We start from the raw sequence: 23,522 nt of genomic DNA on the forward strand, positions 1-23,522 counted from the left end.
CCTGGACAAACTATTAAGTGACAAGAGAAGGATTCAAGGACAGAGTATTGTGTACATGCACATGTCTGGCAAAGCCTGTTTCCTGTCTCTTAATTCCGGATCCACACCTTTGTCCTGTAGCAGCTCCTGTTTTTGTGCTCTGCCCAGGTCCTAGCAGGGCTGTTCCCACGCACCCCTGCCCTGGCCCGCCTGTGCTTTGGCTTTTACTGTCCATACCTGAGATTCTTTAGAGGGGGCTTTTACTGGAGCCATTTGTCCCTCCATGCAGAGAGCTGGAAGTGTCCCCCCAGGATGGCCCTTCGCTGGCGACTAACAGGTTGGGGAGCGTGAAAGCCCAGCATCCCAGTTCAGCGTGGGGAATGCTGACATGGGAGGCTCAGTCTCCTGGGGAGTCTGCGGGAGCTGCCTTCGGTAGGTCTCTGCCAGGGCTCCCAGCCTTACCTGGTTTCTTCCCTCTTCTGTCTGCTTCCTCCGCTTCCCTTACGACTCTCTCCAGGGTGCTCCTCCTTCATACATCACTGCCACATAAATCAGGATCTGCTTCTGGGAACCGTGATCAAGTCACCTCCTCTCTCCTCCACCTGCTCTTTCTTCTTCCCTGCCTTCCGCCATGCACGGAGGGCTTATAATGTGCTAGCCATCTCCTTACGGTAGTGTCGTGAATAATATAAATAAAAATACTAAAAAATAATGTTAGCAAAATAGCCAACATGTACTGAGCGGTGTCCACGTACCAGGCCCCGAGTTGAGCACTATGTATGCATTACCCTGTCTAATCCCCACAACGATCCTTATGATGTAGGCATTATGATGGCCCCCATTTTACAGGTGGGGGAACTGAGGCTCCCAGAGCTAAGCAACGTGCCTCAGGTCCTGTGTAGGAAGTGCAATTGGCTTTGGACCCTTTGTGTTGAAGTTTGTCTCTACTGCCAAACTCATATCCACTATTAAATTGAACATCGCATGATGTGGTGAGTACGAGAGTTCCGTGTATAAGGCAAATCTGCAGTTTCAAAGCAGGAAAATAAGGAAAGATCATTCATTGTTGCAAAGGATTCCCTACTTTGTGATCTTTCCTTCAAAAACACACATCCCACGCTCAGGAGCAAATCCCGGATGAGAAATAGGATCCCAAGGTAGCCCCTGGTTTGCAGAGGTGGGAAGGGAGCCCCACCACTGGGAAAGGTGTCCCCGGTCCCACTGCCGCGAGCTATTCTATTCGGCCTTCTGATTTCCTGTGACTGTGGGCGGGAAACCGGGTGGGGGGCAGAGTAGAGAGGCTATTGGTACCTTTGCATACTTTACTAGAGAGACTCCTTGCATTTCAACCCTGCTTCTCCTTTCTGACCCATGTGCCACACGGAACCACAAGACTCCACCCTTGGTCCTGAGCCTCCATGTACTGATGCCAGGCAGGTGAGTCTGCCTAGGGAGGAAGGAGGGTTCCTGGAAGCCAATCCCCCACAGAGATGGCTAGAAACAACTTAACTATACAAGGAAGCACCTGGGAATGTGTAAGTATAGCCCACTCAGCCCAGAGACCCTACCTCCAGCTTGTCTCCCTGTAGTATGCACAGTTCTCAGATGTCTGTGGCCACTCTAACACCACCCTATTCCCCGGGGGAAGAGTGAAAGGGAAGACAGACCGTGGTCTTGGCACACTGTGGTTAGATATCTTTCTGATGCAAAGTTTTATGCGGCATATGCTCAGGCCACAGATGGCTGGTCATACAACAGACCAGCCAGAGGCCACCAACATTCTCGGAGGCCTCTTGCCTGAGAGCTCTGCCCAAGAGAACCTTCCACATTGGATGCATGGGCACTCTGTGCCCTTCTCTCCGCGGGGCTGGAAAAACCAAGGCCACTTCAGAGGAAGCTAAGGGCCCAGGGAGATACCGAGAAATCAAGAAATACGTAGTTGTGATTCAGCAGGGGGGCCCTAAAGGACATTAGCTCCTGAGGGGACAAGGGGATAGAGTTATCCTGTACCTGGCCCTCTTGTTCTCCTGGAGGCCCTGTCCTGTGGATCCTAGGAGGAATCTGGGTTTCTCTTGTCCTGAGCTTCCCTGTGATAAGGCACCTGAGCTCACTTGAGCAACTGCTTGCAACCAGATGGCCTGGAGCCTGCACAGGATCTGAACAGGTCTTCCCTGCACTTTCCTCTTATTTCACTGCTTTTCTAGATCCAGGGTCTTATATTCAACCCCAGAACCTGTAAGTCAATCAGGGGCTTTTGACTACGTTGACTGATAAAAACATCACCGGCTGGAAGCCACAAACAGTGTTCTCCACTGTTTCTCTGTCTAGAAAAGCAGCCGACACATAAGAGGCTTCTGATGAATGAAGGACAGTAATTGTTTGTTGAGCCCTTTACAGAAGCCACAGGCACACCCCTGTTGTGGGTTATCTCCTTCACTTCTGAGGATAGCCCCATTTTCCAGATGGATAAATAAAGCCTCAGAAAGGAGAATATACTTGTCCAGGGTCACAAGGGCGTGGTGAGACTGGGATTCGAACCCGTCTGCCAGCCTGAGTACTGCCTTGATAAAGATAGAAAGAGGAGGGGTCTGATTCCGGCTTCAGGAACCAGGCGGCAGAGAGGGCCAGAGCTCCGGCTACACCGGAATGTTCCCATGACCCTCTTCTCCCTTTCTGCTCTTTTCTTCTCCACAAGTCCCGCTGTGCCTGAGCAGACTCTTCCCTGGGAGCGCAGGGCAAGAAGCAGAAGAAGGAGTGGGGTGCCCAGAGGACCCCAGACCCATACCCCTCGTGGAGAGCAGCTCCCTGCAGGTTGAGTGCCTCTACTGGTCAAGAAGGGACATGGGTATCTGGGGAAGGATCTGAGGGAGGAAGAAAGGAGCCATTCCTCTTCAAAGGGGTGTCAGCCCTCCAATCCCAAGGAACCCTCAGTGTTTTAGTCTGCAGAGTCTAGTCCCAAAACTGCAGGAGCCCAGCGCCCTGAGAGGACCCGCTGTTCATCCCTTGCTTCTGGGCAGATCCCCTGGGCAGTCATCTCTTAGAGCCATTGAATCCCTGAGCATTGAGTATAAATATAAAAACCAGAGTAACCTGTGTTCTTTCTCTTGGTTCTCGGTTCTAAAGACATAGAAAAACACAACAGAAAGATAAAATAACCCACCACTTAGAAATAACCAATTCCCCCAACATTTTATGATGGTAAATTCCAAACATACGGAGCAGTTGTAAGAATCACTCAAAGACCTCCCACACACTCACTGCCTAGATTCTGCAGTTCACATTTCCTTGTTTGTGTGCTCACAGCTCCATCACCCAGCCTCTATATATCCATCCATTTATCGTATATTTTTTAAGTGTATTTATTCATTTTGAGGGGGCGGGGAAAGGGCAGAGAGAGAAAGGGAGAGAGAGAAACTCCCAAGCAGGTTCCACACTGTCATCACAGAGCCTAATGTGGGGCTCGAACCCACAAACCCCGAGATCATGACTCGAGCCGAAGTTGGATGCTTAAATCAACCAACCAACTGAACCATCCAGGCATCCCCATTTATCTTATTTTTGATGTGTTTCCTACTAAGGTGAAGACAACAGTGTCCTCTCCCGAAACGCTTCAGCATGAATATTATTAGACTGAAATTGTTAAAAAAAAACCAAAAACTTTTCATTATGGAAATTTTCAAAAGTTGAGAGAATAGTGTGATTATACCAGAACATCCATCATCCAGCTTCAGCAATTGTCAACATTTTTACTGCCTTGTTTTATCTATCCCATCTTTTTTTTAATGAAAAATCACTGATTTTCTAATAGTAAGTTTTACCTTACATTATAAAAGTAATACATGCTTGTAGCCACCATAATAGTAATTGATTCAGGCATTTGTTGGATGTTCCATCTGTGGGTAAAAACTTGGTGGGGAGCGGCACCTGGGTGACTCAGTCGGTTGAGTGTGTGACTCGATTTCAGCTCAGGTCATGATCTTATAGTTCGTGGGATCAAGCCCCCCAACTTGGGATTCTTTCTCTCCTCTCTCTCTGCCCCTCCCCCGCTCTCGTGCACCCTCCCACCCTCCCCCCCCAAATAAATAAGCAAACATTAAAAAAATTATTACAAAAAAAGCTTGGTGGGGAACAGGATATTCACACAGAAATATCACTCAGAAATTACATATTACTTGGGGTGCCTGGATGGCTCAGTCGGTTAAGCGTCTGACCTCGGCCCAGGTCACGATCTCACGGTCCGTGAGTTCGAGCCCCCGCGTCGGGCTCTGTGCTGACAGCTCCGAGCCTGGAATCTGCTTTGGATTCTGTCTCTCCCTCTCTCTCTGCCCCTCCCCAACTCACACTCCATCTCTCTCTCTCTCTCTCTCTCTCAAAAATAAAAGTAAAACATTAAAAAAATTTTTTTTAAATATCACTCCCTGGTAAATCTGTCCATAATTTCTTTAGCTGTTCTCCTTTGCTGGAGTTTGTGTATTTTTCTGCTTTCTCACCAGTGTAAGTAATGCTGCACTGAACAACTTTAAGTTTTAATTTATCTGAGTAATCTCTACACCCACCGTGGGCCTGGAACTCAAGGCCCAGAAATCAGGAGTCACATGCTCTTTCGATGGAGCCAGCCAGGTACCCTTGAACAGCTTTGTATGTTCACCTCTGCTGTGCCTCCAATCGGTCTCTTCAGGAAGATTCTAAGGAGGGGGAGCAGAGAGGAGAACGGCTAGCTTTTAAAGGCACTTGGTAGGTCCTGCCAAGTGGCCTTCCCGCATTCCAGAAAGGTTGTACCAACGGGCACGCCCACCGGCAGCGGAGCACCTGCTCCACAGCTCGCTGGCAAGCTGGGGATTAGTATAAATCATTAAAACATTTACCAATTGAAGTCATCCCCAATGCATATTACTGTTTTCTTTGATTATGAATATGCCTGGTTCTGTGGTTTTCCTTCTGTGTATTGTCTGTTTGCCTCCTTGGCCCTTTCTCTGCCTGTCGTGGAGTTTTTTCTTATCCATTCTGGGTGGTTGTGGGGATTGACATGAGTTAATGCTTGTGAAGAACCAGAACAGCACGGAGAAAGCATCCCGCCCCACTGGCTAGGGTGCCACCCCACTGCCTGGGTCAAATTCTGATTCTGCTGCCCGCTGGCTGGGCCGCCTACCCTTAGCGTGCCTCAGTTTCCCCCTCCGTGTTAGGGGTTCTTATGAGGATGGCGGGAGATGCTGCGCGCAAAGTGCTCAGAATTATTTCCCTCCCTTACCGAGCCCTCGCCAAATGCCACCATTATTTGTACATTAAGGAAATCAGCCTTTTGTTCTATCTGTTGCCAATCACTTCCTTTTCAAATCTGAGAGCTTTTTGATGTCACTGGGCAGGCTCCCGCGAGGGAAGGGGGGGTGGTGAGGAGCTGAGGAGTTTAGTGTTCACTGAGCAATGTCTTGGAAGGAATGTCTACTACTTGAAAACATTCTCAGAGCCATGAAGATAGGCTGGTTGGCCCCGAACCAAAACCCAAATCAGTCCCAAGGAAGATTTCGCAACTTCCTTTGAGAGATGCCTCCCGGTATCCCAGGCTTGGGCCGGAGAGTCCTGCTCAATGGCTAACCCAATTTTTTCCTGCTCCCCCGGCTTCTCTCCACCCTCCTTGGGTGGAGACAGCAGGGACTTTAACCCCAAAGAGCGCTCTCCCAGGGTTTGGCAGGTGGGACTCACCTCAGAGCCAGGTGAGGCCCGAAGAGGGCGAGACCAGGCCCTCTCTGTTTCAGCCCACGCCCTGTTTCCATTCCCTTCCCGTGACTCAATAGGGGAGGGGCCTTGGGGCCACTCACCCTGTCTTCTCAACCTGCCCCTCATTCCTGGATTCCTGGAGGGTCTCTCTGGTCTGCCTGGAGGAACAGGGGCAGCCGGAGCCAGAAGCGGGCACCTCAGTTGGGGTGGCTTGAAGAGGCCACACCCACTCTGACTGCCCCGCTCGAGTCATTCACCTCCTGGCCTCTGGAACGTGGCCGGGAACTTGAAGTTGTATCTTGGCCCTACCTCTGTCCCCCATCACCTGACCTCCTGGGTGACCCTCCTGTTGGCACGAAGACAATTGTTCCCACTGCCCCGCATGAACCTCTGCGCCCCCCGCTTGAAAATCAGCCAGCTGGGCAATGTCTTAGAAGCTCTTCCCATGTGTGAAAACCATGCTGTCATGGGAAAAAAGCATTTCTTACCCTGCAGTTGTGCGAGGAGCTGGGGGTCCCCATGCCAGGTCCCCCAGCCCCCAAGAGGTGACACCGACAGAATGCCATCAGCTTCAGTACCGAGCCCAGTGAAACCGCAGGCCTGAGGCCTTCTGGATCTCAGCACCGAGGCCTCTGGCCTGGCTTGGCCCCGGCGGACGGGAATGACTCCTGGCTGAGCCAGAAGAATAGCACCCTCAGCGGGGAGGGACCCAGTCCTGCTGGGACTTGGGCCCCAAGGGGAGGGGGTTGCTGCACGGCAACAGCCCCCAGGGATGGACCGAGGAAAACGCCTGGCGCTTCGACAGTTTGGAGGAGTCGGAAAGCATGGGAAGGGGTCAGGCACCCGGGAGACAGAAGAGCTTACGTGCACCCAGGGATGCTGTTGGATTCTGCAAAAACGGGGAACAGAAGTTCTCCAGCAGCAGACTTGAGAAAGTGGGACGCCATGGGCTGCTACACAGCAAAGAAAAGGAACAGACTCCTCTTACATGCAGCTGCGTGGACTAATCTCACAGAGTGGGACTAGAGAATCCAGACACGGGAAGAGCACCAACTGCACGGTCCCATGCAAGTTCAAGAACAGGCAAAGCTAATCAGTGGCGATGGGATCGGAGCAGTGGTGTCCCCGGGAGTCTTCCCGGGTCGACTGGGATGGGCTCTATCTCTACCCAGAGTGAGGCTAATGGGCTATACAACTAAGTGGGTGCGCTTTGCTGTGAGTTATACAAGAAGAGAAAGGAAGAATGTGGAAGCCGTTAGAGCCCAGCGCTCTTGATCCTTGAGCATCCCTCGTTCAGCCCTCCTGTAGCCCCGGTGAGATTGGAGCTAGAGCGATCGAGGCCAATAAAACAGATTGCTGGCTCCAGCCCAGAGTTTCTGAGTCAGCCGGACTGGGGTGGGGCCCCGGGATTTGCATTCCGGACACCTTGTCCATCCACGGGCTCCTGAGAACTGCTGGTCTGTGTGTGAGAATAGGAGCTGTTGCAGCAGGTGCCCCGGGATCCCCCCAAGTCGGGAAGGATGCAGGCAAATTCAGGGGGAGGTGCCCCTGGGGGATAAATAACCTCTGAAAATGCTAAACAAGCAGGAGGTGGGGGTTCCAGGAGGGGAAATCGGTGGGAGCAAAGCAAAGAGGAAGGCAGCATTCCAGTTCCCAGGGGTGCAGGCTGGGTGAGGGGACATGTAGCTTCTGCTTGGTTTGGTTTTTGTTTTTTGTTTGTTTGTTGTTTCGAGTGACAGCTTGAAAACAGGAGGAAGGGCACGACTCCTCTAGAACGCCCTCCCTCCCCCAACGCCGCTGCTACTGTGGGATTATGTTCCAAAGTCAGGGGATGAAATAAGTCATTCACCTGTGACAACCCCATAAGTGCCCCGTGGAGGGCGGAGTGGAGCCCGGCTCAGTAACAGCAGATGTCATGTCACTGTTGGGCACCAGGTGACATCAGCCGTGTGCACTGAGTGGTTATGCTGGCTGACACACTGGGTGAAGACGACCCAGCGCTGTCCTGTAACCTGTGGGGGGGTGGGGAGGCTGGTGGGAGCAGAGGGAGGATGGGACTAAGCGGGGAGGGCCTGCCCCTGTTGGTATATGGAGCATCTGCCCTTGACCACCTTCTCCACAGGCCTCGTGACCTTGCTTTTGGCACTTCCCCGACGCTGCTATCTTTCCAATTTCGTCTTATAGCTATCATGCTGGGTACCATGTCAACCCTGCTATCCAGTAATTTCATTTCTAGGTGTGTGTGTGTGTGTGTGTGTGTGTGTGTGTGTGTGAATTAAAAAAACAGAAAAGAAAGAATGAAAAAGAAGGAAAGAATTCAAAGCAGGGACTTGAATAGGTATCTCTATACCCAAGTTTGTAACAGCATTATTCACAATAGCCAAAGATAGAAACAGTCCAAGTGTCATGGATGCCAGAATGGATAGACAAAATGTGGTCTATCCATGCAATGGAATATATCCAGCTTCAAGAAGAAAGGAAATTCGGGGCACCTGTCTGCCTCAGTCTGTGGAGCATGTAACTCTTGATCTCAGGTTTGTGGGCTTGAGCCCCACATGGGGTATAGAGATTATTTAAAAATAAAATCTTGAAGGGGCACCCGGGTGGCTCAGTCGGTTAGTCATCCGACTTTGACCCAGGTCATGATCCCGCACTTTGTGGATTCAAGCCCCGCGTCGGGCTCTGTGCTGACAGCTCGGAGCCTGGAGCCTGCTCTGGGTTGTGTCTCCCTCTCTCTCAGCCCCTCCCCTGCTTGCACTCTGTCTCTCTGTCTCCCAAAAATAAATAAATATTAACAAAAACCTTACAAATAAATAAATAAAATCTTTAAAAAATAGAAGAGAGGAAATTCTGGCACCTGCTACAACACGGATAAACCTTGAGGACGTTATGCCAAGAGAAATAAGCCAGACAAAGAAGAACAGATGCGGTATGATTCCACCTACATGAGGTACCCAGGGTGGTCACACTCACAGAGACAGGAAGTAGGGGCTGAAGCTTGGGGGGGGGGGGAGCGGGAGGGGGAGTCAGTGTTGAAGAGATACAGAGTTTCAGTTTGGGAAGATGAAAAAGTTCTGGAGATAGATGATGGAGATGGTCGCTCAGGAATGGTCAATTGTATGTGATGTACGGTTTACCAATGGAAAAGTCGTTGTGTGCCCAAAAGGGGTTCCTCCCTCTGCCTCGTTTCCCTCACCCCACCCGGCCCCGACTAAGCTTCTGTGCTGAGGGCCGGGGCTGACGAGCTGCTTACATCTTTTCCAGAGGCACTATTTTTCTGACAGACTTCTAGTGTGGACAAAAAGAATGGAGCCCGGCACTTAGGCTATAGATTTGGTCGCAGGTACCAATGGTGAAATCCAGTTCGCCCACATACAGTGTGGAGGCAGGCTGTGCAGGGCTGGCGTGGTGACCCTTCTTGGTGTGGTCCTTCAGGAACCCAGGCTCCTCTCTGGTCATCCCAGGGGTGTTTCTCTTGCCTGTGGCTCAAGATGGTTGACCACCGTGTCCATGTCCTTAGCTACAGGGGGAAGAAAGGAGAGGAGACACGTTTCCTTCCTTTAAAAGACACCGCACTGGGGGGCACCTGGGGGGGCTCAGTCGTTTCAGCGTCTGACTTGGGCTCAGGACATCATCTCGAGGTTTGTGAGTTCAAGCCCCGCATCAGGCTCTCTGCTATCAGTGAGGAGCCTGCTTCGGATCTCCTGTCTCCCTCTTTCTCGACCCCTCCCCCACTTACACACACACACACACACACACACACTCTCTCTCTCTCTCTCTCTCTTTTTCTCTCTCTCTCTGTGTCTCAAAAATAAATAAATGTTACAAAAAAAAAAAAAAAAGAAAAGACACTGCCACTGGGTGTCTGTACCGGAAATTGCTGCTGGGTGGATGGGCCGTCCCCTGTGTCCCCTGCAGGATGTCAGCTGCACGCCCCCTGCTCTGGCAGTCCTGGGGGTGTGCTGCTCCAGTCGTCCCTCCAGAGACAAGCTTCCACAGGAAGCGCCGGCCAGCCCCCAGCCGTGGCACCTGTAGGAAGCTCCTTCCTGGCTGGCCTGGATCTGGAGTGCCCAGCAGGCTGGTCACGGCTCCCCCCGATCCCCCCTGCCCCCGCCTCCTTCGTGGGCTGGAGCCTCTCCCTTCCCGCTCACATCCCCCCCGACACATCCCTTGTGTTTCCAACTCCAATGCCGGCTTCTCCGAGGACCCGAACGGACACCTTTGCTCCAGGCCACATCCGCAGCACGTAGAAGGGTGCCTCGCACTTAAGGAGGCACTCAGTGAAATCTCCCAGGTGAACAAGAAAATACAGCGGGGATTCAGTAAATGCGTGTTGACCTGAGCAGACTTCAAAGCAGCTGGGAGCCAGTCATCTGCCCGGTTCACCTGAGAGTGTGGGGTTCCCCTGTCACATTCGCCGGAGCCCTTTGCCAATGAAAACAGGAATGGAAAGTTAGAACCAGACCCACTCCAGCCTCAGGGCCCCCTTCCTGCCACCTGCAGGGTGGGGTCTTCCTGAGCCCCATGGAGGGCACAGAGGGAAACATCCGCTCCTGGCCACGCAGGCCTTCCTGGAATGGACATCCCGCGAGTCCCAGGCCTGGGGGCCAGGAATGACAAGGAGGCTGCTAGGGCTGGCGTCCCAGGATGTGCGCCCAGGGCAGACCGTGTCCCCCTGGAAGCCTGCTGGGCTGGAGTGTTGGCAGTGACGCGTTTTTCCCCTACTGCAGCTCCGTCCGTGGAGATGTTTTCAAAGCCCTGCGTGTCCCCCACTCTCCCTGCTGCTGGCCAGAAGGCAAGGACAGCAGCCTCCTAATGACCTGTTTCTTTATCAAAGAACCGCAGAGTCCGCTGTAGGAGCTTGCATTGCAACCTTCTCTGGACTCCTGGTCTGTGGGGGCTGTGAGGGCACGTGTGGCCAGCTTGGTCCGTAGGCCATGCGCTGCATGAGGCTCAATAACGTGCGGGGGACGGGCCAGTGAGGAGCTGCAAATGGTTCGGGCCACAGGGATTGACATGAGGGAGTGTGTTCCGAGAAGGCAAGAAGGAGGCACGAGCAGGAGCAGACCTGGGGTAGCCGCAGATGATTCTAGGACATTCCAGAATGATCTGGATGATTCCAGAATCGTCTGGAAGACTGGATGATTCCCTCCTGGTAGAAATAATGACATTGTATGCTGACCCTGGGGCTGAGCTGGGAGCGAGCCCCACTTGGCAATGGATGGTGATAAGCGGCTGTGTTGACTGTACTTAAGAAAGGTGTTGCTGTCAGATCAGAGTCGTATGATCGGGCTACATTCCCGAGGCTCCAGAAAGGAGGAAAGTGAGAGGTGGACCTCAAGGCATGTCAGGGAAGTGGATGGGAACAGTGGAGGTGGGGTGTTCTAAATGGGGTCGTGAGCAAGGCAAAGGGGTCCTGAGAGTTTGCTCTTGTGGGGGCAGTGGTAGACGGATGGCCGCCTGGTTTTAAAAGGACAAGAGAGGGGCACCTGGATGGCTCAGTCAGTCAAACGTCTTGACTTCGGCTCAGGTCATGATCTCACAATCCACGCATTCGAGCCCTGCCATCAAGCTCTGTGCTGACGGCTCAGAGCCTGGAGCCTGCTTCTGATTCCGTGTCTCCCTCTCCCTCTCTGACCCTTCCCAGCTTGTGCTCTGTCTCTCTCTCTCTCAAACATAAATGAAAACATAAAAAAAAAATTTTTTTTTTTTTGAAAAGGACCAGAGAGGCTGGGACAGACAGACAATCAAATCTAGAGAGAACGGCAGGTCAGTCTGAAGAGGGAGGCCAAGGATTGGAGTTGAAGAGGGGGAATTCAACATAGAAACCAGAAGTGACAAAGGAAAAGAATGACAACTCTGACCACATAGACACGAAAACCTTCCAAAGACAGACACCAAACCGGATAAACACACGAACCCCCCTCAACAAGGCTGAAACTGAAATGATGAGCTGAGGAAATATTTGTAACCTATCGACCATGACAAAGGGTTCAATCCATTGTGTAAAAAGACCTTACAGATCAGTAAGAAAAAAGCAAACAAATAGCAATTTGGAAAAGGACAAAAAGGCCATGCACAGAAGAAGTGCCCACAGGCATCCAGCATAACGCCGAACACGGAATCCTGTCGAAGAGGCAGGAAGCAAAATGACAAGATGCCACTCTGCCCAACAGGCTGGCACAGATTTAAAAGTGAATACCCAGTATTGCCGACGATGTGGGGAAAGAGCCCTATGGGTCAGAGTATGACTCCGTGCAGTGTCTTGGGGCGGGAGGGGGGCAACTTGGCAACGTCTATCAAGTTCTAGAATTGTCACATGTGCCTCTCCTTTGATCTAAGAATCTGTATCGTCTGCAATACCAGGAAGTACCCAGGTGTCACCTGTCCCCACTCTGATCCTATGCCAGAAGGTGGAATGCTCCAATTGTCTTAAAAAGATCTGGGCCCCAGACCTAGTGTGGTTTTCTCAGTGATGTAAAAGGGTCACCTCCTTGCAGTTGACTTTGTGAGCAGGACCATGTGGCCCTGTTGAGGGAGACGCTGGGAAGAGAGAACCCTGTTGTTTCACTTAGGACCAAACCTTGAAGACCTGTGGTGACATCTCTATTCATTAGGAACTGTGTCCAACTGCAAGTTGAAGAGACCTGGAAAATAGTGGCTTAGATAAAAAAAGGTTTATTTTTGCAGGCCACAGAAGTCAGGGAGTCCCAGGACAGTTCTAGCCCATTCTCATGAACCTACAATCCTTCTGTCTTTCTGCTCTGTTATATTCAGTTTGACTCCATCCTCAAGGTCACAAAATGGTCACTGGAGTGCCAGCCATCATGTATACACTCCAGGCAGGAAGAAGAAGGAAGAAAACAAAAAGGGCACCCGCTGTTTTCTTTTTGGAGCTTTCCTGGAAAACCTGCCCGGCAGCCTCTGCTTCTATCTCATCAGCCATCTTTATTGGCTTGGGAAGTGGGAAATAGAAGTCTTTTGGCTGCTCACCTGGTCACTTTGAGCAGGCTCTTGTTCCACATCCAATCCCAGTTTTCTTTTACCTTGTTTGGGGTATTGAGGGACAAGGAACTCTCTGATGCTTGCAACTGCTAAAAGAAGTCAGCTTGATTTCTGAAACAAAATGCTTTAAAACAGGGGCTTTGCGAATGTGTCTGGCTCTCCTCCTTCATCAGAGACATGCAGTGCACCCTTGGGAAGAGGGCACAGGCCTTTCCCGAGGAACATTAGAGCCTGCTCACGACAGGTGCTTGCTGAGATAAGGAAAGGTTATATTACATGCTAATGTCGGGTGGAATCATGCTCTGTGGGGTGGGGAGGAGATTTATGTATGAATTTTAGGCTGGTTCTGGAAGTGGAGCCCTGAGACAAATAATTGTGTATTTTTACGGAGGAGGGTTAGCTCCCAGGCACCCCGGCTACGCCTGTAGGGAGAATTGGCTCCAGGGGCCCCAGGGTGTCCTCTGAAGGGTGCACAAGTGAGTGGCTGCAGGAAAGCTGGGGGGTGGGGACGGGGGTCAAGCAGCTACATCGTGTACCTTATTTACCGTCACAACCCCCTGAGAGGTCAGATGGGGAAACTGAGGCTCGAGGAAGGAAAGTGACCTGTTGCGAGGGTCAGAGCTGGGACTCTAACCCAGACCCGAGTGTCACCAAAGACCCGGGTCACCGTCAAAACTTATAGTCCTCCCTTGCTTATCCAATAAATCGACAGGTATTTGCTGAATGCGTCCTGCACACAAAGCTTGGGCCTCAGCCCTCCGGATGGGAGGCTGCCTGTTACGGGCGCTCCTGGGTCACCAACTGCCGGCTGAGCCTCAGACTCTCCTGGCCAAGTTTCTTTGTGATGTCCCCAGGAGACAGGCAGTCTCCGATGTCATCCGAGCGGCTGGGTACGTCATCTCGGAGCCTCCTGAGGAGCGGGCCCCAGGAGGGTGGACGGTGGGGCCCTCCCAAGGGAGGTCCAGGCCAAGATGGGCTCAAGAGGTCTGTGGTTTGACCCCGGCGTTAACCAGGCTGAGACCAGCTTGTCCTTGGAGGGAAGTAGGTGACACCGACACGGCCTGCAGTTCAAGAGGGTGTCTCTGGGAGCTGTGGGTTCTCACACCAAGATGGGACCTCGAGGGGCAGCTGGCTTGCACACAGTCACCCGGGACTCGGAGACCGCAGGCACGCCAACTTTACTGGGGTTTTACTGCTTCCTGCCTGTGCAACCTTGGGCAAGTTAATGAACCTCTGGGCCTCTGCTTCCTTTCTAGAAAGTGGGAGAAGGCATCATGGGAGGGTTGGGGGGGGGGGGGGACTCTGAGTTATTGAGGTGGCTCCTGGCACAGAGCAAACAGTCCACGGGGTTGATGATGATGGTACAAGCATCGACGGGACCGTCTGCGAGCAGAGGGCCCTTCCTTCCTGGCCTGCGGTAAGGTGGGCAGACGCCTCGGTGGGGACTTCCCGGCTCCCGGCCTGTTCCCTCTGAGCTCAGCTCTCCCGCGTCACGCGGCCGCCACGTTCACCCACGCGGCTGCATTCGTGGCCGATGGCTTCGGCCTCTTGCCCGTGACTAAGGACGAGGGTACTGCCAGCTCGTGGGTTCTCAGGTGCTTACGATGGACCGGATGCCGTGCCGGAGGACGTTCCACACATTTTCTCAACTCTACCCCAGCCGTCTTGCTCATTCACGCCCCCTCCCTGGGCCGGTGGTCCAGGGTGCTTTCAGACGCGGCTGTCTGTCCCGCCTCCGTGCCCCAGGCTGTGTGTTGGTGGGGGGCCCGGGAAAAGGCCCGGGGCCATGTCCTGGGCCCAGCACACAATAAGGGGTGCGAACAAGGGCTGAGCAAAGGAGTGACTGAAGGGACGAATGTATGAGTGAATACTCTGTCCCACAGGAGTCCTCAGCCTTCCCCGTGTCGCGCGAGCAGCTCTTCTTGGGGATTTGCCTCCAAGTGTTCTGGGCAAGGTGCAGCCAGAGAGGAGACTTACAGCAGCCCAGCACTGGCAAGGGTCGGGACAGGCACGAGGGGTCTGTGGCCTGAACTCTTGGACATGGGAGTAGGCTGGGGGAGGGTTGTGTTCATCAGGCTCTCAGGGTCCCCCCACCAGAGGCCTCTTCCTCTTTCGGCTTCCTGCCTGGAGCAGAGCTGCCCACAGCTGGCCCCACCCCATGGAGCCTTGAGGGGCATCCCAGCCCAGCACTGGTGCCATAGGGGGGCCTTCAGGGGCTTTTGGAGGGACCCAGGAGGCCCTGTCGAGGGTGGAGGTCAGTGCTGCAGGGATGGGGGACCCTGCTGGATGTGGGAGGGCTGTAGCCAGCAGCGGGGAGGTATTCCTGGAGGCCAGCGGCTGCCTTGATCCACCCGCAGGAGAGCACTGGACGGGAGTCCCGTGAGCATGGACTCCGGGTCAGACAGGCCCACTTCTGCCCCGTCGTGCTGTGACCTTGGTTTCTTCCTCTGTGTAATGGGACACACCAGGGCTACTACGTGGACCCCTCTGACTCCTGCACACTTGATGGTGTGTCGGCAGTTCTCCGCCCTCTGCCTTCACTGAGCTCAGGTAGGCCTCCTAACAGGTGAGGCTGCAGACACACAGAGAGGCAGAGGAACTGCCCGAGGTCACACAGCTACCAGGTGGCAGTGGCCGGCACGGGACCGATCGCTTCATGCCAAAGGCTGGGAACACCTGTGACTGCTCCTTGGGGCTTTTTTCCAGCCGCAAGGCCAGGGGGGTTAAACCAGCTGGCGGTCTAGGGAGTTACCGCCCAGGAAACAGTTCTCAGCCAACGGGGATGTGGGATCGGTGGATGGCTCCCGCAGCTCTGCCGCTCGCTCGGGGGACGTCCTCCACACTCCCTCCCAGGGCTCCCCAGTAGGACTGAGCCCCAGGGACCCGGTGGTGACACTGTTGGTGTCACCGAGACTGATTTGCTTCCCTGCCCTCCTGGTTCCTTCGCTTCCCTGACCTGCTTGCCCACTGTCCCGACAGAACCGCTCAGACCAGGTCCTTGCCCTTGAATCCTTGTCCCAGGGTCTGACTCTGAGACGCTGACACCCCAGGTCAGGAGGTGGGCCCAGACAGTTGGGCTCCAGAATACACATTCTTCAGCACAACTGTGATTCCTCCCGTTGAGAGGGGGCGGCCTTCCCTGTGAGGCCGAGCCCCCAGGGACAGCATGACACAAGGAAGGCAGAGGCTAGGGTTAGCTGTGTGTTGTTTCGTCTGGGGTAGGACAGTCCCTACTTTGGAAGGTCCCTCTTGGCTCCTGCCTTCCAAGACTCTTTATGTGGTTACAGGCGGCCCCAATGAGTGTCATTTCGATGAGGGTGAAATGTTTCAAGAGGGTGTAGACACAAGATTCCTGAGCCTCTGAGATCTTCCGTGAGGCCTTCCTTCTAGCCCCTTACCTTGTGCCTGTCTCATAGTATCCCTCACCGACGAGAGGCTTTTAGTCTCTACTTGCATACCTTCGGGGACAGGGGGCTCACTATCTATCAAGATTCCTTCTGTATGGAAAGCTTGTCTCTCTATGGAGCCAACGCCTGCCTCTCCACTAGCCTGGCTTTGCCGTCTAGGTGCCAGTGAAAATCCTGCTGGCATTGGAAGAGCAGGGGCCCAGGCAGTGTGACTCCTGAGCTGTCACTGTCCTTCCCTTGGCTCTTCTTGGACTCCCGAGGTTCAGGCAGGCAGACCAGGCACAGCAATTCTTTGCTTCTTCGTCTTCCTCTTCCCCAACGTGAGCACATTCTCTGCCCCTGAATGCGCTAGGCAGCTTTGAAGCGTTTACATGTCACGTGAATACAGTTACATAAACATTACGTGTGCACGGTGTTAAGGATCATAAGTGCAGAGGTTTCAAGGTGAAAAGATTCTTTGTCTTTTTTTTTTTTTTTTTCTGAAAAGATATTTGAACGTGGGACATTTTAGGAAGAGACTGACAGGCGTAGGTGGTTCTGTTTCGGAAACCTGCCTTCCCTGGCTTCTAGGCTCAACTGGGCGGCTGCAGGATTAATCAGTTGCAAATCTGATTATTCTCGCCCCGCTCTGGGTTTAGAGCTCACGTTGCAAGCTCAAGCCCACATCCCTGATGTCACAGAGTAGGCTTATTCTCCGATGATGGGCACCCACGCTTACAGAGGGTCCTTGAGAAACAGGCACTGGAGAGACAGACCTCCTACGCGGAGCCTATGGTCCTGCGTGGAGCCGACCGCCAGCATCACCTGTCACAGCCGTGGCCAGGGCCCTGGAGGGCTGCACAGAAATCCGACAGCTCGTAATGGGGACATTTGTTCTAGTCTGGGCAAAGGCTTCCCGGAGGAAAGAACCTGTTTTCTTTTCACTTCTGTTCTCGTACAAAGTATGCACCTTTAAGAATACAGCTTGATGAACTCTTACCACTGTGGGCCACTGTGCAACTATCATCCTGACCAAGGTAGAACGTTTCCAGCTCCTTGAAGGCTCCCGCACCCTGTCCCAGCCAGTACTTACCCCCCAAAGCAATCATTCTTCTCAGCCCTTTTGCCACAGATTAATTGAGTTCTATGTGCGCATATGGAATGAGCTTTTTTGTGTCTGGCTTCTTCCCCGAACAATTTTGTCTGTGAGATGCACACACGTTGTTGCACGCGGTAGTAAGCCACGCTTTTTCGTGGCTGTGTAACATTCCACTGCGTGAATACACTGTCGGTTGTTGATACGTTCTCCCCTTGATGGATATTTGGGTTGTTCCGACCTTTTTTTTAACATTTATTTATTTTTGAGACAGAGAGAGACAGAGAATGAACAGGGGAGGGGCAGAGAGAGAGGGAGACACAGAATCCGAAGCAGGCTCCAGGCTCTGAGCTGTCAGCACAGAGCCCGACGCGGGGCTCGAACTCACGGACCGTGAGATCATGACCTGAGCTGAAGTCGGACGCTTAACCAACCAAGCCACCCAAGCGCCCCTGGGTTGTTCCGATTTTTGCCTACCGGAAACAAAGATGTTAGGAGAACGTGGAGTTTTCAGCTGAGTTAACCCGATATGTGGAAGTAGAGAGGGTAGGGAGGAACATTTGAGAAGGAGGGAGTGGCACCTGCGAAGGCCTTTGGCAGGAGGGGTCCTGCAGGCAGGGGTGGCTGAAGGGGGCCACTTTCTGGCATCACAAACTCGGAAGATATCAACAGCAGCGCCTGGGCCCCGAGCCGCTGCTGAACTGGCACCCGGTGCATGGCCCCCGCATCCCTTCCCACGCTTTATGTGCCTCCCTGGCCTGCAGAGGCTAGAACGCCGAAAGACCGCTTTTGCCAGGCTCCTTTGCAGCTAGGCTCTGGCTGCGGGTTAGGGTCCATCAAGTAAACACGGTGAGTGAGAGGAAGGAGGCAGAGGGAGGGGGGGCCGTCTTCTTGCTGCTTTGGCTGTGTTCCGCTGTCTAGCAGGGTCACTGGGTGGTGGGATTTTCTGTGGCAGCCTCCAGGATCTGATCTTGGGCTGCTGAGCTGTGGGACAGAGCCCTGATCCCGGCTGCCTGCACCGAGAGAGATGTGCGTGATGGCACCCACCGTCCCCCTGGCTGCGGTGGGGGAGACGGCGCCCTCCCACCCTGTACACAGGTTCTGCAGGGATCTGGGAGGCCCCCTCCCCCAACTCTGGCGAAGGGTCTCTCGCCCGGCCTTCCCAGTGATTTTGTGAGTACCCATCACTATATCAAAGACAGTGTGCTTCATACACCTGGAGGTGCTCACACCCATGGGGATGGCCACTATACAAAAAAAAAAAAAAAAAAAAAAAAAAAACCTAGAAAATAACAAATGCTGGTGAGGATGCGGAGAAATCGGAACCCTTGGCATTGCTGGTGGGAATGTAAAATGGAGCAGCTGCTGTGGAAAGCAGCTGGCAGTGCCTCAAATATTAAAAATAGAATCACCATATGATCCAGCAGTCCCATTTCTGGGTCTATATCGAAAGAATTGAGAGCAGGTTCTCGAAGAGACATTTGCACATCCCTGCCCCTTGCAGCGTTATTCACAGTAGCCAAGGGGTGGAAGCAGCCCAAATGCCCATCGACAGGTGAGTGGATAATCAAAACGTGGGGTGTGCACGGAATAAAAGATTATTCGGCCTTCAAAGCCAATGAAATTCGGATACCTGCTTAACACAGATGAACCTTGAGGAAACCATGCTGAGTGAAGCAAGCCAGTCACGAAAAGACAAGTCCTGTACGATTCTATTTATATGAGCTTTCTAGAGCAGTCAAATTCACAGAGACGGAAAGCAGAATGGCGGTGGCCAGCGGCCGCGGCGGAAGGGAATGGAGAGTTAATGTTGAATGGGGACAGAGTTTCAGTTTTGCAGGATGAAAAGAATTCTTTTCATTAAAGTGGTACATTTATTCTATGTGTATTTTACCACAAGCACCCCCCGCCCCCCAAAAAAAACCCTCCAAAACACCTGGAGATGTTTCACATGTGCTACAAGCTTTGCCTTGTGGTCAGAGTCTGTTGTCTTGATCGGTTCACACAACCTCCGTGAAAAACAGGTGCACTAATCTGGGCCCATTTTACAAGCAAGAAGCTGAAGCTCAATGAGAAGTGTGATCAGCATGGCTGGTAAACGGTACAACGGGGACTGGCTCTCAGGTCTGACTCCAGACTCTGTGCTCTTACCTTTCCCGCCGCCTCAGGCCACCCACTGGCCCCATGAAGAACGGGAGGTGATGAGTCCTTTGGGGAGCCAGCATTTCCCACCCCTCTGGGGCCTGCCCAGAGGGAAGAGGAAGAGACCAATGCCCAGGGATTCCTCTGGAGGACGGTGGGGTGATTTTGCCCAGCATCTGCCGTCCTGAGGTGCTGGGGGCAGACCCCTTCCTCATTCTCAGTGCACGTGGATCAGGCCGAGTTGGGGATGGGGGGTTGGGCTCCTGGAGCAGGCCTCAGGAACGGGGTTGGTTCCAGGCGGCCCAAGGCTGAGCCTCCGAGCAGCTCCAGCCAGGCCATCCTGATAGGTCAGGACACCCCAGCGCCCCTGTGGACATTTTCTGTAAGGTCATACGTTCCAATGCACACGAGGGATTTCTAAGCAGGGACACCAATGGGGGAGCATGGGGTGGCCCATCGCCCTCCAGCACCTGGGTTAAGGGGACAACCACCCTTTTCCCTGGCCAGGGTCATGCATTCCTGGGAAGTGTCGTCCTCTGCCACCTCCATTCCACCCTTATATGGAACAACGTGAACTCTCCGACACCCACACCCTTAGAAGGGAGAAAGAACTCATTCCATCTCTGTGTGTCCCCAGGGACCAGTGCCCTGCCAAGGGAGGGCAGCTCAGCCCCTGCCTGAGGCCTCATCGGGAAGGCAAAGCAGCGGGGCGCTTTGGCGCTCACCCCCCAACGTCTGCCATCCTGGAGGCAGCAAGCCCAGGGCACCCTGTGCTCCTCTTAACCTGACCCAGGACTCCAGGACCTAGGTGGGGGTGGGGGTGGGGGGGGCGAGGGGGAGCTGGAGCGTAAACCAGGGGTGCCACCTGCTGGTGACAAGTGGGAAAGCCTGTAGCCCTTTGGGGAGGGCCCCACCCATAAGGAAGGAACAGAGGTGCTTTTTTGACAAGGTTTTCCTCAAGACCGCAGTGGCTTGCTGGGACTGCTGTCACAAAGTACCCCAAATGGGGGCAACAGAATTTTATTGTCTCAGTTCTGGAGGCCAGAGTCAGAAATCAAGGTGTTGGCCTGGCCACGTGCCTTCTTAAAGCTCTAAGGGAGGGTCCTTCTTTGCTTCCTCCCCAGCTTCCGGTGGGGGCCGGCATTTCTTGCCATTCTTCCACTGCAAATGCAGCCCCCTCCAACCTCCGCCTGTCTTCAGGTGGCCTCCCTCCCTGTGTATCCTCATCCAAATTTCTCTTTTCCTGTAAGGACATGGGTCATTAGATCAGGACCCACCCTAATCCAGTATGACCTTATCTTAAATTGATTACATCTGCAAAGACCCTCTTTCCAAATATGGTCACATTCATAGGTACCAGGCAGGCATGAATCTCGGGGACGCATTATTTAGCTCACCACAGAGGCCCAACTCAAATGCTGCCTCCTCCGGGCAGCCCTTCCCCACCCACCGGGACCACCTCCTGTCCCGAGCCCCAGCGAGGCCTGTGGGGCCTTGGGAGAGGTTCTGCACCACGTTGCACTGGACACATCAGTTGTGTAGCATATTCTGTCCCCTACATCCAGCTGGGGCATCACCTGCTCTGAAAGCCCAGTCGGAGCCCCCAGCCCCTCCCTTGTCCTGGTCTTAGGTGGTATGAGTGAGACAGTGCCCAGGTCAGTGCTCAAACTACAGGGGATTCTTCTTTTCTTCTCATCGAGTCACCATCATTGATGGCTAGACTCGGAGTGCGCAAAATGGAACTCAGCTTTTACAAGACGAGCCCATGGAAAGAACCCTCCGGTTTCCATGGTGCAGCGGCGGCTTCATAAAATCAGTCTCAAGAAGGCCTGCGTTTATCCAGGTGGTTAGTGGAAAGGCTATAGCTGGTGTGGTTTAAAGCAGCAGCCCAGTGACTCCTGTCTGTCCATGCCGCTTCATTCTCGAAGAGATGTGCGTCCCTGCCAGCCAGCCGTGCCAGAAACGATCTTCAAGATAGTTTTGATTCAAGTGTTTATGAAGAATAGGGATGCTTTGGGTAGGGGGAGTGGATTTCTGCCCAAGGTAGTTCCTACATACGACAGACAGAGCAAACCGATGTGGCCCACAGAAGCAGCAAAAGAGAAACTGGTATGTGGAAATGTGCCTTTGAGATTTAAGCATTTTAAGATATGAATCAAAGGGCCCCTGGGTGGCTCAGCTGGTTAAGCATTCGACTCTTGATTTTGGCTCAGGTCATGATCTCTCAGTTCGTGAGATGGAGCCCTCTGCGCTGACAGCACAGAGCCTGCTTGGGATTCTCTCTCTCCCTCACTCTCTGCCCCTCCCCCACTCTCTCTCTCTCTCAAAATAAATAAACATTTAAAACTAACTCACTAAAATAAATCAATAAATTGTGAATCCAATGTGGAGAGTGCCAAAAAGGAAAAAGAAAGTTACGTTAGCAGATTATGCCACGTTTGAATCTAGAGTGGGGGGGGGGTGGCGGGACAAATGATGTGTTGTGGAGCCCACCTAACCCAATCAGCAGTAAGGCCTTGGGGACCCTGTCCACTTCTTGTCATGAGAAAAAAGAAAGCATATTTTCATAGCAGACAACAATTACGATCATATCAGATGATAATCACTAATATTGTATCATCCGTATCTGTTGATGCTTCTTTACAGTCTTCATGAAAACCATTGTAAGTGGCTGCAAAACATTCTTCCCACTGGGCGAACATGACCCTTAACCAAGCTCTACTGCTGGATATTTGGGAACTTTCCAGTTTGGGGCTCTAAAAATGATACGTGTATTATTTATTCTGCATGGATCCCTGGAAGTGAAATTCCTAAGTCAAAGGGAAGAATGATTTTTAGGTTTCTTTATGAGCGATTTCAAACTGTTGGCCAGAGAGCCAATTTGGCTCTTAGCTGAGTTGGATTTGGCCCATGCAAATTAAAAAAAAAAAAAAATTTTTAGAAAATGTTTAAAAGTAAGACTATGTCCCATTAGATTTCATATTTCCACTAATCTTGGAAAATCAGAGCTGCACAATCAATGTAATATATCCCATTAATAGAATGAAGGAAAAAAGCCACATGATCATCTCAATTGATACAGAAAAGGCATCTGACAAAAAGCCAACACCACTTTTGATAAAACACCAAACTGGGAATAGAGGAAACTTCTTCAGTGCGATAAACGATGTTATGAAAAGCCCACAGCTGACATCATACTGAGTGGTGAAAAATGAAAGCTTTCCCCCTGAGACAGAAACAAGACAAGGATGCCTGCTTTCACCACTGCTACTCAACAGAGTGCTGGAATTCTGGCCAGAGCAATTAGGCAAGAAAAAGCAACAAAAGTCATCCAAATTGGAAAGGAAGAAATAAAACTATCTATGTTCACAGATGACATGAAAATTCAAAGAATCCACTGAATAGTCATTATTGCTAATAAATGCATCCAACAAAGTTGCCAGGTAGAGGATCAACACACAAAAATTAGTTGTATTTCTATAATAGCAATGAGCAATCCCAAAAGGAAACTAAGAAAATAATTCCACTTATAGTGGCATCCAAAAAGAATAAAATACTTAGGAATAAATTTAAACAAATAGGTTAAAGATGTGTATACTGAGAGTTACAAGATATTGCCAAAAGAAATTAAAGAATGTCTAAGTACACTGAAAGACATCCCATGTTCATGGATTGAAAGACTTAACATTGTTAAGACACAATACTACCCAAAGCAATCTACAGATTCAATGCAAACCCCACCAAAATCCTAATGGCCTTTTTTTTTTTTCTTTAGAATGGAGAAGCTGATCCTAAAATTTGTATGGAACTGCCAGGGACCCTGAATAGCCAAAACAATCTTAAGAGAGAAAAACAAAGTTGGAGGAATCACACATCCTGGTTTTGAAACTTAACTTCAGAGCTATTATAATACGAACAGTATGGTACTGGCATACAGAATAACATATAAATGAGTGGAATAGATTGAGAGTCCACAAGTAAATCCATACATATATGGTCAGTTGATATTTGACAGGGGTGGCATAACCATTCAATGTGGAAAAAATAGTCTCTTCAGCAGGCGGTGCTGGGACAACTGAATTTCCACACAAAAGAATGAAGTTGGACCCTTACCTCACACCATCTATGAAAACCAATTTAAAGTGGATCAAAGACCTAAATGTAAGAATAAAAATTATAAAGCTCTTTGAAGAAGACCA

The sequence above is a fragment of the Panthera leo genome, chromosome E1, assembly GCF_018350215.1.
Source record: "Panthera leo isolate Ple1 chromosome E1, P.leo_Ple1_pat1.1, whole genome shotgun sequence".
Taxonomy (NCBI): domain Eukaryota; kingdom Metazoa; phylum Chordata; class Mammalia; order Carnivora; family Felidae; genus Panthera; species Panthera leo.